We start from the raw sequence: 17,301 nt of genomic DNA on the forward strand, positions 1-17,301 counted from the left end.
CATCCAAAAGGTCCTGATTAAAGGATTTTTTGTTTGCTGATATTACCCAGCCAGCAGCAAAAGTGAAGGAATATGAGATCATTATAAAGACTTTCTAAGGACTTTCCAGGCGATCTTAGAAAACTCTTGCTTCTATTTGTCTATCTAATCATAATCCGCAATTTATTAATAAAATGAAAAGTGAGGTTACATTAGCTCTGCTTGGTGAGGTCGGAGTTGGTAGATGAGCACTAATGAGACATAATTAGGATACACTTACGTGTCTCAGAGCATTGGGCTGTGAGAAGCAGATAGTCTGCTCACCTTCTGGACTCTGAACTGCAAACTGAGTTTTCAAAGTTTGTCACCTTTAAAACTACAAATAGATACATTACTTCATTGCTTTGCATCATTGGATAAATGTCCTTCAACTAAGAAAAGCACAGTTAAAAAACAATCAAATGTACATCTTGGCAAGAGTCACATCTTTATGACAGAGGGTGATGGTGCTCATGGGAAACTGAGTCCTAATCCTTGAAAAACACTAACTTTTTTAAAATAGCCCTCAGCTCTCATAAACAAAAGTCTTGATTTCCACTAATGCAGGACTCCAAAAAATAAAAGTGAGGCAGATCCATCCATCCATCCATCCATCCATCCATCCATCCATTTTCTTAACCACTTATCCTGTTCAGGGCCGTGGGTGGCTGGAGCCTATCCCAGCTGTCAATGGGCGAGCGGCGGGGTACACCCTGGACTGGTCGCCAGTCAATCGCAGGGCTAAAGTGAAAGTAAAATTAAATACAACTATGCAAAATACGGACAGTTTTGAAACAAAAAAGACTTCTCCAGTCTCTATCCACTTGTTAACTAATGAGAGGGACGTCTAAGTGCCTTGAAAGGTAACAAAGACCAGACAGCAGGGGGGTCAACCAGGACTGACATGTGGGTCAAGTTATGGAACTAACTGGAGGAAGTTCGGCACCGCTAACCACAGTTAAAAGCTAGCTTCACTCAAGTTAGCATGATGGAAACTAACTGTTCTACCATTTCATGTTTGCTGAAAGAAGAGGGTGACCAGACAAACCGCTGCTGGGCTGAAACTGAGAGTCAAAGTGACCTTACAAGAGGAGGCCAAAGTTTCCCCAAAACCATAATGATAGTCCCTTTCAGTCATTGTAATGCACCAGAGTTTGCTGTGACATTTAGTAACCAACACATACCATTTGACAAACATGACCTGGTTCTTCAAACTCTGACAAAACACTGAATAAGAAATGTCCAGCTCCAAAATGTAAGCCCCTAAAACTCATCAGCACCAAAAGGTGGGGACGAGTTGAACAAAAAAATCACTGAAGAGGTGGATATTTCCCACAGGAGTTGGTGGAGACCAAAACCAGGGCTAAAATAACTATGATACTAAGCTTAAATTTACCAAATGGAGACCCAGAAATCGTCACCATTAGTGGACATCTTGGCTGTTAAGTGAAATACATCAACTGTGCTGCTTTTCTGTATTTTCATGCTACTTTTTACAAGAGGAATCACTCATTTGACGTTTACAGATAGGTGAAGCTGGCTACCGATGAAGCAGATGTCTAACAGTTTGGTAGCAGAGAGGTAGAACCAGCAGGCATTTCACCTTCCCCTCCGTTGAAGCTTGTAGAACCCATAAACGCTGACACGATGCTGTAAATGAAGCTTGTATCAGTGATATCACCTTGATGACATGCAGTATGGACGTCAGGGGACGAGTCAAAGCCAGAGTTTATGGATCAATAGCTGTCACAGCTCAGGAGTCCTGAGATCTGTAAATCCGCCTGCTTAAAAAGATTATGACTGCTTCATGGAGGCTGAGCTACTGTGCTGATACAGTGTGAGTGTGCGTGCATGGAGAAGAATAAATTACAGGGTAATGATATTAAAAGCACAAAGTCGTTAAGATGCCAAGTTAAGACACAATAAATCCAGTCATGGCTTCTACAGCCTGTCCCCACACCGGGTAATTAAATTAGATTTATAAGCCGTATTACATCAGTGCGAGATACTTCATCCACCCTCAGCTCCTGTACCGTCCCTCCATTCTGCCCCGCTTTATTAGACGACCTGACAGCCGGCGGGAAATATGGAGGAATGTTTCAGGTCCCAGGCTGCGAGAGCTCAGCACCGGGCACTCTGTCTTTGGATGTGTCACTCGTGTCTACTGATAATATATTAAGCGCTCCACTTCTCTGCAGAGCGAGGTGGTAGCAGGGCTGCCTTTGACTGAGTCAGACAGCTTTATCATCATCCACACTCACTGTTTCCACTGCTGCTCTGACTCTACATCACTGCAGACATCTACACCCATCCTCAGCTCAACAAGATTCCTTTGAACACAGAGATACGGCAGGTAAAACAACACTATATCCCCAGGATTTATCTCCTTACTGCAAAATTCTGCAGCACATACTTCAAGCCAGGTGTCAGGACTTTGTGCCAAAGTTTCTCCAGTCCTGACCAAGCTGTGAACTGTTTCCTGTAAAGCCTGGAATGGACTATCATGAAGATATCTTATATTAAAAAAGACTGGATGTGTTTTTCTAAAACAGTTCAAAGTTAGTTACAAATGTTTATCTTGATTGATGGATCTGTGTAGAAGCATGTCTGCTTGTAAAATAATTAATAATATGTTGAAAAGAAAAGTGGGCAGCCCAAACAAGGGAGGAATGGGATGCCAAATCTTGTGATTCCCACACAACAACTATTCCCACCAAGGCCAATTTTGCTTTCGTTTCCTATTCTTAAAAATTTCCAGTAACAAAATCCAAACCACCTCTCCAAGAGGAAAAGACAAATCTAATGATAAAATCCAGGGTGTTTCAATGCTGCATAGGAGTCCATGTGCAACAATCTTCCAATCCCCCCCAAAAAAGGATAGTCCAGGTGGCCTTTTCTTTGGGCATCCAAAAACACGTGATGTGACAAGAAATTGGAGCAAGTTGAGCAAATTATTTGAGTGACCACGAATGGTTCAGAAAACCTTACTTACTTTCACAAACATGGCAACATTACTTTTACAAAGCAAAACAAGCAGGGAAACAGTATGAGATTAGTTAGCCAATGTGGCTACCACTAGTAGAGTTTGCGCCTGTATTCTTTAATTCTTCTTGCAGTTTGACATCCACATATCTGTGCTGGTTCCTTGTGTCTCTGGGTGAGTGGAACGCCCTATATCTGACACCTGTACTTGTTTACATTCTGGTAGTACAGCTTTGTAGCTGAATGGTAGACAGCTTTAACCAGAGCTGCAGCCCAAGCGGTTATGGAGATGCTCTTGAGAAGTCTTTGGAAAATTTGGCAACATGTGGAGTAACTTTTTGGAGATGCCCCCAAGAAATTTTTGTCAGATTTTGGGAAGTATTCACAAGAAACCATGAAACTCTAGCAAGATTTCTAGCAAATTCTGCAATGATAATGAGAAACTTTCGCAAGCAATCTAGAAATTTTTGCAAGATCCTAGCACACTTTTGTGAGGCCTTGGGAAAAAATGGCATGATTCTGAGAAATGTTTTGAAGATGCCTCTGAGAAATTTCTGCTAGAGGTTAAGATGTTTCCACATGTAACCATGAAACATACAAGATCCAATGCCCTAAGACAGTTTTATGCGATCTTAAAAAACTTTCACAACTAGTCAAGAGATCTTGGCAAACAAAATCCTTTTTCCAATCCGGAAAATAAAACCAACATCTGCTTTTTTATGATGATACAACAGGCCTTAAAGAAAATAATCCTTAGGAATCAACCGGAAAAAGAGAGCTGTAAATGTCAATCAGTGAAACAAGCCAGACGTGTAATGAGATAAAAGGATGAATGTGCCAATCAGAGGGACGATTGTGGGCAGAAAATAGCAAACACGTTATTATTTTGGATGGAGCTGTGTGTGGGAGGACACTTATCTGCCTGAATCAGAGTGAATTAAAAAAGACAAGTACAACAGCGAGAGCGATATTAATATTTATCAAGTTTGATGCTGGTGAAATTAAATAGATGATTTTAAAAAATGTCGAAGAGATGTTTTATCACAGAGGAGTAATGTGCAGATAGAGAGAGCAGCAGAAGAAGGATGGCAGTTCAGCCTGGTGTGGTTGATTTTAATGAAGCGTGGCACTTTTATTATCATTATTAATTAGCAGTTTTCAACGAGCGTGCTGTGATCGATAAGGTGGAGTGAAACAAATTTCAATGGGCTGTTTGAATCAATCAGGAAGAGTTTTTATCTACATAACTGCCACTAAGCCCCGCTCGTTAGCGCTAACATTAGCAGATGAGACTTTCAGCTGCTTTTAATTGAAACGACATCACCGAGCAGACATTTCTCTTCTTCTGCTGCTCTCGTCTAATCCGTGCAATTTGTCTTTGTTTCTCCTGCGCATATCTTCTTTTTCCTTTCCAGATTCATGTTGTACATTTTACCAGGACATCTGAACATGCACACATGAACACTCAGACCCTAATCCTCCTCACCTCCTAATCAGACAACCATTAAAATAGGATTAGAGACAATCTGCTGAAATTCCACATTTCCAAGCGGGAGATGTTGTCCTTGTTTACTAAGCCGTGATTTTCCTCTTTGGAAAGCGACACAGTCTCTCACACACTCGACATGATGAGAGCTGCAGACCGCTGAGACCACATGTAGGAGAGCTGTGTTTTACTGCTGGACTGTGACTAAATCTGGAGACCGTGGGCACCCACTGTCACAGCTTTTTAATGTCCGAAACAAAAGCTTTGTGTTGTTGAGACATTAATTTAATATTTCCCAAAGCTTTAAGGAGTAGGAGGGCAGTGGGATCTTTATAGACTACATGTCGGTGCTCTGTGCTGGATTTTTTGAAAAGGGAAACTGCATGCTAAGAAATGGATTCTCCACCAAAGCAAATCCAAAGCACACCATTTGTGTTCAGCAGAATAAATTTATTTCACATTGCACAGAGTGTTTTAAAAAACTGCCCACCCATGATGTCCCTCAGAGACCTGGTTCCCAAAGTGGGGTTTGGGTTGCGAAACACTATACATAAATATAAAATAACAGATTTTACCTGTTATATACTATTACCTGTTTTATACTATTATAATGAAAATACAAACAGAAATAGAGGTTATATCTTACATAAACAATGCAAACAGCTAAGTTTGTCTTTTCACCAATTAGTGATGTCACAAAATGAGGAGTCTCATGTGGCTCTTGCTAAAGTCTCATGGAGTTTGAGATTTATACTGAATAAAACAGGATTATTTTAACTGCTTATCCAAAAAGATATGTACAAATGAAGTGTTTGACTTCTCACTTTTAATGAATACCAAAGCAGATGACCATATGGAGATAAAATATAGATTTGAAATTCTTCAAACATAACAAGATTCCTTTGCAAAATCAGATTTTGGTTTAAGTTTGGAAGTAAAGAACTAAGCTCTGGATTCAAAAACAACAATTAAACAAAACACATCAACAACAACAACAAAAACAAACATAGGAACAAACAGCCAACATATCATTTCCCACAAAGCACGGTTCCCAAAGTGGAGACTGAAACATATCAACACGTAGACGGGAATTTTCAAAAATGAGTATCCCCCCTCAATTGTTTTTAAACAACTTCCGTCCACATGCTGTGGGTACGTTTACCAGTAAGTGCAGCTCGAGGCATGACAAACCCACAATGGGCAGTGTTTTCCAGACGCAAAACCTGTGTCAGCCCCCGTCGTTCAGCGGTGATGTTCTAGAACAGAAAACTCTGTTTACCGGTGTCCATACGAAACCATGAAACCAGAGTTATCCAAAATCTTCACTTGGGCCAGGGTTTTTAAAAAACATTGTTTTTAGTGATGTAAAGCTGCGGTTTTGTGTGAACAACAGATGTAAAGGTATAAAAATGCGGTTTCCCAAATACCCAGCTACGTGTGGAAATGGCCTGAGCCCCCCTAGGGTGTTGCAAAACATCAATAAAAGGGTAATAAAGGGCCTTCCAAAGTAAAAAACAAAAAACAAAAAACAACCTATTATTTTAAACGAAAAACAGATACCATGCAAACAGCTAAGTATGTCTATCCACCCACGTGTGATGTCACAAATTGAGCAGATGTTGATTGGCTCTCATTGAAGTCTCATGTAGCTTTTTGCCCAGAGGTCAAAACTTATACTCATAAAAAAAGTATAATTTTTTTTTACGCTGTACAAAAAAGATATTTACAGATTACAGGTCTGAAACTATGTTTGATGGACACCAGAGTAGATGACTATTTGGTTGCAGAGTATAGTTTTCAAATTTTTTATAAGACAAAGTATATTGATTAAAAATCAGATTTCTGTGTAAAATCAATTCCTTATTAAAGTTTGGAAAATGAAACCGTGTGTCTATTCACCAATCAGTGATGTCACAAAATGATTGAATCTTGTGTGACTTGTGTTAAAATCTCACATGGCTTTAGCTGGAAGTCAAACCATGACCATAATCATTGGACGTCTAATTATCAAGGGTTATTCGTATGATATCTTTTTGAGTCTGTTTTTGGGTTGGCATGTTTCTGTTTTCCCACAGCAAGGGGTTGTAGTTCTCCTGCTCTACTTTTTGGCCATGGGAGGCTAAAAGGTTTGGAAACCCCAATCTCTGGTCTTCATTAGGACTATTATCAGCAATAAAGTGGAAAGTGGGCCATATGTATACTGTCTCTATTGTTAGTTTGTTGAAGCTTAACTGGAGTCTGTATAATCTTGTTGATCAGTTTGAAGTTTATTAAGCTCTCATGGGAAGATTTACCAATTGGTGATGTCACAAATTGAGCTGATAGTGCATTGCTCTTGTTTAAGTCCCATGTGGCTTTTACCAGAGGCCAAAATTTATACAAATAAGGATATATACTTTTTTGCCTATCCCAAATGATATTTAGGAATATCAAGTCTGAGTTTATGTTTTAATGGACTAATATTTAGCTAAAGAACACACATTTTAGATTCTTCACAAGATCAAGGATATTTATCCAAAGTCAGATTTATTGTAAAACATGTTTCTAGCTTGAGTTTGGAGGTGAAGAACTAACCTCTCCTCATTCTCTCTGCACTGTTTTTCTCCTCTCCTCTTCGTGGCAGTCAGCAGTGGAGGGCTACTTAGCACACAACAGTTAATACCTGTCTAATTTATTAGCCTCCTGCCCCTGCCCTGAAGGGCCATTAGCAACACACACTGACACAGCACACCGGCCTGCGTCGTAATTTATTGTCTTATTACAGAGCTGCAGCGGCATCAATTAATTATCCATTAAAGCGCTGCTGTCCCAGGATTTATGGAGGGGACTGTGGGGAGTGTGGAGGGAGAGGGTGAGGAAGAGGAGGGTGAGCAGATAAATGAGAGGGGATGAGAGATGGATGATTGTTTTTTGGGGGGGGTGCGCCTCGTTTTGAAAGTTAAAAATATAGTGTGCTGGAAAAGCTTTAAATAAAAGACGCAGAGTCTGCAAATCAAACCTAGCTGTCCTTGTAAAAAAATAGACTTTAATGGTAAGATTATTCATCACTGTCCAAGCTTGAATACAACCTCTGCAAACTGCTAATTCAAAGAAGAGATGCATAGTTTTCTTTCTGCTTCAGAAGTCACTTTGCTCTCTGACCCAGTATTTTCAAATAAAATCTGACTAGCGTGATGTGTATGCACTGTAAGTGTTCACATATTTCCTGTAAATGCTTGAGCTCAAGATCCACACATCCCTCACAGCTAAGTCACTTTCTCTGGCTATCTCACAGTTCACTGAAAAAGAAGAGATGAGCTCTTGTTATATTGTGTAAAATATGACAATATTATTGGGAAAAAACTGATCAACTTCGTTCACTAAAAAATGTGGTAAGGTTTTTTTTTTTCTTTTTTTTTTTTTTAAAGCATTTTCTTAAGACTGTTTGTAATTTTCCAATAAACTTTAAGAAAAAAAATTATACAAGTTTCCACAAACTCTTGAAGATACTTCTGTAAGATTTGGGGGAGCTTTTGTCCAATCCTGACAAACTGGTTGAGTAAGCATTTTGTAAGGTCACTATAAAAAAAGAGAAAATCTAAAAAAAAAAAAACCCAAAACATTCTGAAGGCCTATGCAACTTTTGCAAACCTTAAATATTGCTGCAAGATTACAAAATACACTTGCAAGATCCTGATCAAGTTTTGCAAACACTGAGAATTTTCAGAGAGTTCAAAATACTCTTACAGGATCCTGAAAAACTTTTGCAAAATTCCTATTAATTTCAGCAAGAACTTGACACTTTTTAACAAAACGCTTACAATCTTTTGCAAAACCAATAGCAGCTCTTTCAAGATCCTAAGCAAGTTTTTCGAGATCCTAGTGAATTTCTGCGAGATCCTGAGAACTTTTGCAAACCTTGAGAATCCTTTGCAAGACTCAAAGATGCTCTTGCAAGGTCCCAAGAAACTTTTACAAAACCTGAGAGTTTTTCCCAAGATTACATAATACTATTTCAAGATTAGGGATGGGTACCGATACCTGGTACCTGGTACCTGGCAACCAGTATCGGTACTCAACGGTACCAATTTTTGGTACTTTTTTGTGTTTATGTGGTAAAAAATGTCAATTTGTTTAATAATAACTTTTTTTTTAATTAAACATATTTATTCTTCAATATATGGATCCTTGCAATGCTGTGTTAATGTCCATCATGGAAAATTGCCTACCCTTCCACTCCCTCAGTCACCAGGATGCATTTAGGTACCTAAAGATGGTACCTTTTGACTTTACGGAAACCGGTACCTGGTACTTTTGACAGAATTCAGTCGGTACCTATAAAAGTACCTAATTCGGTACCCATCCCTATTGAAGATCCTGAGACACTTTTGAAAACCCTAAAGATCTATTGCAGGATTATAAGTTGCTCTTCCGAGAATCTGAGCAAGTTTTGCATGATCTGGAGAACGTTTTACAAAACCATGAGAAGCATTCAGAACATTATATAAGATACTCTTTTAAGATCCTGAGCAAGTTTTTCAGACCCCAAAAATCTTCGCAAAATCTTGAGAAACTTTTTGCAAACCTTGAGATTCTTTCCCAAGCCTACAAAGTACTCTTCCAAGAACTTAAGCAACTTTTTTCTATACATTTCTGCGAGATCCAGAGAATTTTTTTACAAAATCATAAGAATTGTACACATTTAAGAAACTCTTTTAAGATCCTGATATATTTTTGGAGACACTAAAAACCTTTTGGAAGAATTCAAGACACTCTTTTCATGATTCTCAGAAAGTTTGCGAAACCCTGAGAATCTTTCTAAAGATTTAAACTTTGCAAGATCTTGAGAAGTTTTTACATCATTTTGGGAGATTTTAGTTGACTAGAGTTAGTTACCATGACGGCGTGCTGCTCGTGGTCACAGGCTCTAAAATCTTGGTCACAAATTTTGGCTCCCTGGGTTGTTAATTATACATCCTTACAATGCATCTATAAACAAATGACATCTCTTGTCATCTTCAGTGAGGCAGACATTAAACTACAGCCTAATTCCCATCATTAAGAGCAATCCTCTGGAAAAATGATGAACTCTATGCCCAGTTGGCCCTAACTTGAGGTCCTTCACACTTGCTGAGCAGAGTAAACTTTTATCCCTGGGCATAATCTGCTCTTTGTGATAGGTGAATACAGTTCCCCCTCCAGTATTTGTTATGACCTCTCTTGAAATACTCAAAACACTAAAGTAATCCCATGTCCTTCCAAAGTGTTAATTCAACAAAGTCACTGAATATTTCTAAATAAATCATGCACACAGTTTGTGGGGTAAGGGTCTCTGTTTACTCCAGAAGAGTCACTCTGTAAGATGTATGTTCCTATAAACAATGTTCACAGTATAGAGCAGGTTTACTGTTTCTGAATCCACATCCTGTGTTTACAAAAATAGAAACACCTCTGTCCTTGAAACCTGCATATATCCACCACAAAATCTCCCTCCTCTCTAACCCGACCGGTATTTTCCACCCAAACACAATTTGTTCAGAAAACAAAGTGTTTCCTCGCCCTGACAGGCAGAATGGATTACTTCCATTACGCTCTACAAGAAACACATTCTGTTGAGATGAAAGGGCTGTAAATTATTGCAAGAGGTGCTGCTGCTAACAAGTCTGGTGATCTGGGGCTAATGGGGTTCACATTCACTAACTGCATCCCTGGAATGTGACGAATCAAATGCGCCCAAATGAGCGGCATCATCACCACAGTCCAAAAACGTACAGATATCCTGACTGTTATAGGATAATTTACACTACGTGAGCCAAATTAACACCTTCTCTGTTTTTGATTTTGTTCCACAGTCCCTCTTACCTTCCTCTGACCTCCTGAGGGAGAAGAGGAAGTGATTGATTGACGGGACAAATCGCTGGCGGGGCCATTGGGGCGACAGGTGAACTCCGTAGCATGGCGTTGACAGAGTCACATCACTGTTGTCGGGAGGTGTCAGCCGACTCACCGTCACAACTGCTGAGTGACAGACAGCAGGTGAGACTATAAGCAGCTCCTTCATCTCTGCACATCTAGCTCTACACACATTTTATTCTGCTGTTATGGTTTCAGGAGAATTTTCTGTAGATTCCCTCGATCATTTATACATTAATACTTTGGATCTTATGAGAATAACTGCTCTTAATACCAGGTTTTCATAAACCAAAACAAGTCAAATCCCCAGTGGTCAGGAGGATGTTAATAGACTGGAAAGTCTTTTGTCTTCCTTTGTTGAACTAAAAACCAAACCAACCCTGACACCAACAAACCCATCATCAGTGGTTTCCACGACAGCAGCTTCATCAAGGTCAGAGTTCACCTTCATAAAAATGTGATTCCTGTGCTATTGTGATCTCTTTTCATCAGCTGGCACAAACAGCCACAATGGGTTCACACGTCCTTGAGAGAGAAAAATATCCAAACATGAAATAAAACATGTGACTTTCCTTCACACCTCCGTCGTGTCGTCGTCTCCTGGGTGAGGCAGACAGGAAATGGGAATGACCGCTTCCTGCCTGAGCTGGCTTTGAAGGCGGTCTGTGAGGGACGGTGTCATGGCAGAGCAATGTTCCTGTGCTTTCACCACGCTCTTTGTAATGTGTGATTTACAGCTTCCCCCTCGCTGTTTCATCTGTGATTTAGTGTTTCCCGGTCAGATGGCTATCGGCTGCCTGACATGTCCACTCTGTTCCTGCAGGACCAGACTGGAAAAAGAGAGAGACGGGACAGTTTAAGGGCATGGTCATGACTCTGCAGAACAGATTTTAACCCAAAGTGATGAAAAGTAATTATCAGAGGAATACATACCCGGGTCCTCTCTTTAATACTTTACTTTTAATGGTTTTAATTTTAACCTGGTTTCAAACATTAAAAACTTAACTATGTAGTTAATAAATACGTTTTGTCTCACAGTTTGAATTACAAGCAAAAACTACTACTGTAAACTATATGTATATAGGGCTTGTGGTGCCTGTTTTCTAGAAAAACATGATAAAACTGATGCGCCTGAGGCTTTTCGCTTACACCACAGAGGTCCGTCAATGCCACCACATTTTTAAAACAAAACCCACAGCTGTGTCCAAGTGTGTTCTAGAGTATTACTAAAAGTCTGTAATGTTAGCAAAACTCTGTTATGTTACCAGAATTCTAGAACATTGCTAGAGTTCTGCAATTTTAGCTGCATTCCAAAAAGTCATCAAACTTCTGGAATATAACCAGAATTTCTGATACATTACCGTTCTGGAATGTTACCACAATCCTTTAAAGTTATCACATTTCTAGAATGTTTCTAGCATTATGAAAGGTTACTAGAAATGGAGAAAGTTTCTGGAACTCTTAACTGTGACCAGTTTTCTAGAGGGGTGCAAGAAATCTAGAGGTTATTAGAATTTTGAATATTGCCATAATTCTGGAATATCATTGGAATTCTTGAATGGTATCAGAATTCTAAAGTTTTACCAGAATTCTGGAATGTCATCAGTATTCTGTTAGTCCCCTTGAATTCTGGAATGCCACCAGAATTCTAGAATGATTCTAGAACTCTAGAATTTAACAAGGACTCTTGAAGTCACAATAATTTTAGAATGTTTCTGGAATTCTGAAATGTTACAAGAATTCTAGAATTCTTTTATTCTTTCATATTAGAATCATGAAATGTTTAAATATTCTGGAATATTACTGGAATTCCTGAATTACATCAGTTTTCTGGAGAAATTCTGGAATGCTACCAGAATTCTGGAATATGGAATACTATGCTAGCTACCATTAAAAAGGCTCTGGGTTAATTGCTGACACTGTATGATAAACTTGGTTAGCCTTGGCATGGCATGAGTAATCAAATGTTGCTTTATCTTAAAATAAATCTGCCAACCTTCTAGATAATCCCTATTTACTCTTTCAAGATGTCCTGCATCACACAGATTCAGTCTTTTTTCTTCTTCCTTTTTATGTTGATAGTGGCAGAATGATAAATTATGAATAGGAGGAAAAACACAAATACTTGAGTACAGAGAGACATAAATTTCACTTTTTACACTGGAAAAGATTTAATGCAGCGCTTGTGTTGGAATGGTACCTCAATGTGTCACCAGTCACACATTTTCCTTCACACACTCATGTTCCTGTCAACAGTCGCCACAGTCCCTGCCCTGACCTTAGACCCTGCCCTGTTTCTATCCTTCACCTTTCCTCTAAGACCCCAGACCTGATCGTAAATTCTCAGAAGCTCTAACTCTAATTTAAAGGTTAAGGGGATTTAGAGTTCAGCCTTTCAACTGTCAGCATTCATCTTTTTTGAATTAGTGGCTGATCCTTATAAGGTTTACTCTTGATCCCAAACAAACAGCTCATTGTTGGGTTTGTTTTTATCTTTTTGTTATCTCTGACAGCGGATAGACGTAAATTAAGATGTGAATGGGTGGAATTTGTAGAATTTGTTGCACTGTTTGTACTCAAACTGACTGCTTATTCCTCTCCGACAAATACACTAAAATTAATCCTGGTTCCTTTTTGATTTAGTTGATCCAAAAGCTTTAAAGAGATCAGGTTTCTCTGGTGTTTTGCTCTTCCCTGTATTTATACCCAGAGATTCAAACGTGCTCACGCCCTGCACTGAGGCGAGGGTGGACAGCTCTTAATGAAGCCCTGTCAGAATCAAAGGAGACCAAAGTGTGGCCTCAGGCTTCTGTTTACCTCAGACTCTGTCAGAAACACTTCTCTTCTCCCTCTTCCTCTTCCTCATGACCTCACCCTCACTTTTTCCCCTTCGTATTTCACTCGTTCCTCCGAGCACATGTCGACGTCGTCATTCTCTCAGCTCCTTGTCCTCCCCCTCTGCTCCCACTCCTTCCTCCGTTGAGTGAGATAGCGTACAGGGAGAGGGAGCAGATGGCGGGGCTGCCGTACGTTTTTGAGGCGTTCGCTGCTGAGTAAGTTTGTTTTACTGTGCAAACATTCAACAGATCCTCCAACTGATGACGGCGTCAGTGGAGGAGAAATAACAGAAAAGAAAAGCTGTGAGGGAAATCTGTTTCAATACTTCATAATTCTGTGAGAAAATGAGGAATGAGAAGTTATGGCAGATTTGAGGTTGTTCACAAAATTTTACCCTGTTCAGCCAAGTGCTTTATTTGAACATATTTAAACAGATTGTTTTGTTTTTTTTCTTTTCATTATTTTACTTTGATTTGTCATGCATTTGTTTTGGAGGACAGATCCTTTTAACTCTACTTTTTTTTGTTTAAAACAACTTTTTACAGGGTGCAGTGTGACAAGGTACACACCCAATCCAAACTTTAAGACGAGTTGAAAAATTGCATGAACTTACAATATGCCCTGTTTGGTCTTGAGAAGGTTATGGTTTGAGTTTCAAAATGCAATATGCAAAATGACCCCCCCACCCCCACCCCAAATAAATAAATAAATAAATAAATAAATAAATAAATAAATAAATAAATTAATTAATTAATTAATTTTAAAAAAAAAAGAAAAAAAAGAAAAGAAATGGGAGTTGGACAAAAAAAAGCGTAAGAAAGCGTAAAAAACAAAAAAATAATAATAAAATAATTGAATTAAAGTAGTTTCTTTATCGGCTGATCAAAAGTTAATACCACAGCCTTTAAAGGACAAAATCAGGCTAAAGGGCTAAAGAGCTTTCTGTCTTTGAATGTGGTCAGATTGTTGAGCTGCATAAGCAAGGCCTCTCACAAAACGCAATTGCTGCCGAGGTTGGACACAGTGAGACAATCATTTCAAATTTTTTCAGAGATCCTGGGGGACATGGAACAGAAAAGTCAAGTGGTAGACTCAAAAATTTCACCTGCGCTGAGCTGGAAGATGTGATCGGCTGTCTACCAAGAGAAAGGATGATCCTCAACCCAGATAAACACTGTTACTGGAGTCGACCACAGCACAATAACCATCAGACGACGTCTGAGAGAGAAGAGCTTTAAGAACAAAATACATCTTCAAAGGCTTTGTCTCCTTCAATGCTATAAACTCGCCTGTTTGGACTTCAAGAGAGCTCCAAACATAAGACATTGAGAGGTGGAGGAAAGTTTTATTCTCTGAGGAGAAAAAAATTGAACCTTGTTACGTACATTACTAGAATGACATGAAGATCCCACTGGAGGGGATGCCATCATGATGAGGGGCTTTTTTCTTCAATAAAATAATGGAACAATGGAGTTTCCTGTTGTGCAGGGGGCCTCCTTCATGACTGAGGGCCCTGGTCTGTGTGGTAGTGACTGTTTTTTTTTAACAAGGCAATGCTGCAGTTCACAACCTCTGCCTGACAAAGGATTAAAAAAAAAAAAAAAAAAAAAAAAATCAGTCTTTGGGTCCATCCTGCCTTTCCCTCTAAATCACATTGAGGGATGGATGACAAGGGAAGCTTACAAAAATGGACATCAGTTCCAGACAGTGGATGCCCCCCGTGAAGTCATCTTCACTGCTTCGAGCAATGTTCCCACTAGTCCCCTGGCAGCACAAACATCAAGCATATCGAAACAAGTGTTTGAAGTGATCAACAAAAACAGTGAGGCTCCTTATAACTGAGTCCTTTTTTCAAACTTTTATTTCTATTTTAGAGAGTTTTAAGGTTTTTAAAGCTATGGTCTTAAATTTTTGATTAGCTGGTAAACAGACTGTTCCACTTTAATTGTTGTTTGTAATGAACTGCTTTCTAATTTTTTCTCTAACTCCCATTTCTTCTTTTTGCATTTTGAAACTCTACTTAGAACCTTTATCAAGATCCAACAGTGAAAAATGTAAAAAAAAAAAAAAAAAAAAAATCAACTGGTCTTAAAACTCTGATCAGGATGAATAAGAGTAAAACCATTTTAAAGTTGTCACATGGAGTTGAAGCTAACTAAATAAGTTATACACCATGCTGGTAACTATTTTGCTTGGTGTCTCTATTTTCACCACCTCTTTCAAATGTTTTGAGTTCCTAATCCCTTATTACTGTTTGAGCTGTTTTTAGCATGTTAAGCTAGTAAACGTCTTTTTTCAGTGATCTATGTCAAAAGATGACAGATAAGGAGTAGTTGTGAAAATACAGGGGTGTATGTTTTTAGAGTCTGGACGTTGTTTCTAGTTTCACTTCACCTCTCCGGAGCAGCAGATGTACTCCTGTAACAGTACCCTCAGTTGAGAGTCAGTGCAGTAAAGTGTATATCTTCCCCACAGTGTATCCTGTTCGTCTGTGTGTGCATTTGAGTGTGTTTTAGTGTGAGAAAGTCCAGGACCAGCCTGGTCCCGATCCCTCCCACTCATCACAGCAGAGCCTGTTTTTAATCTGGGCCGGTGATTTATGGAGGAGCTTCGACTGTGTATATCTCCTCACTTCCTTTCATTTCTCAAATGGTTTGTGCGCTGCGGGATGATAGATTTATCTGCACACAACCCCTGCATGACTAATTAACTCTGAAATATCAGGGCCAGATGTGGAACTGAAAGACAGACCCCAGAGTGCTTTCTCTCCCCCTCTTCGTCCTGTCCCTTCATTTCTCGAACTGTTGCCTGTGATTTTTCTTTTGTCCGTCTCACATTCATCTGTAACCCTGCTGGAAATATGACAGGCTGTTTGAGGTGAATGTAAATGTTGTTCAGACTGAAATGACAGTTATGATTTGGTAGCTAAACAAATATCTTTACTCTTAAGGATAAATCTCAGTCAGTGTTAGGGTTTAAGACTTAGCTTGAAGTTCTTTTACAGTAAAACAAATGAGGCAGTGACACTGAATATCAAACATCTCTAGTTTTAATAACTGTGGTAAAATTTGAATTATTAGATTCATAATCAAACCCAAACAGGAATCTGTTTCTGTTTCAATTGAATGTTTCTTCCATGACACTGTTGGGTTCATCTTAGTCCTGACTCTTCAAGGAAGATACTTCAGAATAAGATGAGAGCTACTTGTTTTTTATTTTTATTTTTTGTAAGGATGCATAATTGAAATACCCCCCCAAAAATACCTCTTGGTTTACTGTCAAAATTTTAAGATTAAAGTCAAGTTCAGATTTTCTGCTCACAGTAATGAGATTCAAGTCAGAGTTTTCTTTTGGACTTTTTGTTTATGTGCCACAAATCAGTCAGGTCCTGAACAACCTGGACTTGGAAACTGAGAAATATTTGGAAATTGGTAATAATAATGTATATATAGAGGTGACAATTTTTTTTTCAATGGCCCCAATCCTTCCTCTTAACCTGTGTCAGAAACAGAAAGGGTTACAGGCAGTGTTACCAGCTCTTTAGTAAGGGAAGTAGCAATTGGCTGCGCTAAAAGTCACTAGAAGTCACTGAATTAAAATAATTTGCACAATTCACACTGTGTGGAATGGTAAGAGACACTTTAAGAGAAGGGGATAACATCATTAAAGAGACAAAAAGTGAGTAAAAAAAAAAAACTTAAGTATATTAAGAATTTCGGAAGATGGCTAACTCTTTTACTTCTAACCTTTAACCCATGTGAAGGGTGGAGCATGTTCAGCTCTGAATGCAGCTGGGAGAGACCACTGGGTGGGTGACTCTGCTTTAGTGGTTTTGAACAGGGGAGTGGCCCACAGCAGCACACACTAAATATGTTTAGTGAACTTTTTTCTGCCCATCCTTTTTTTTTTTTTTTGACCCTAAAAAGACACTCTGTCAGAGTAATTTTATTTATCTTTTGTTTTTTTTTATAATTTTCTTCCTTACATTTAGTTTTGTTTTGAACATTTCAACAAGTCACGTTAGAGCATTTTTAGCCATTTTATGTGAGAGTCATTTGCATGCTGTCTTTTGCTCTGGCTACAGC

General features: G+C 38.9%; 1 long non-coding RNA gene across 1 annotated transcript in view; it reads left to right on the forward strand.

The window, feature by feature from the left end:
- LOC141805758 (uncharacterized) overlaps window positions 1-10,395 on the forward strand; it is a 47,151-nt gene extending 36,756 nt beyond the window's left edge. The window contains exon 3 of the long non-coding RNA XR_012599731.1: window positions 10,318-10,395. This is a non-coding gene — a long non-coding RNA (uncharacterized LOC141805758). The remainder of the gene's footprint in view (window positions 1-10,317) is intronic.
- Window positions 10,396-17,301: the final 6,906 nt, after the last annotated feature.

The sequence above is a fragment of the Halichoeres trimaculatus genome, unplaced genomic scaffold, assembly GCF_033239565.1.
Source record: "Halichoeres trimaculatus isolate MK-OKI-2021-1 unplaced genomic scaffold, fHalTri1.1 fHalTri1_scaffold_16, whole genome shotgun sequence".
NCBI lineage: Eukaryota > Metazoa > Chordata > Actinopteri > Labriformes > Labridae > Halichoeres > Halichoeres trimaculatus.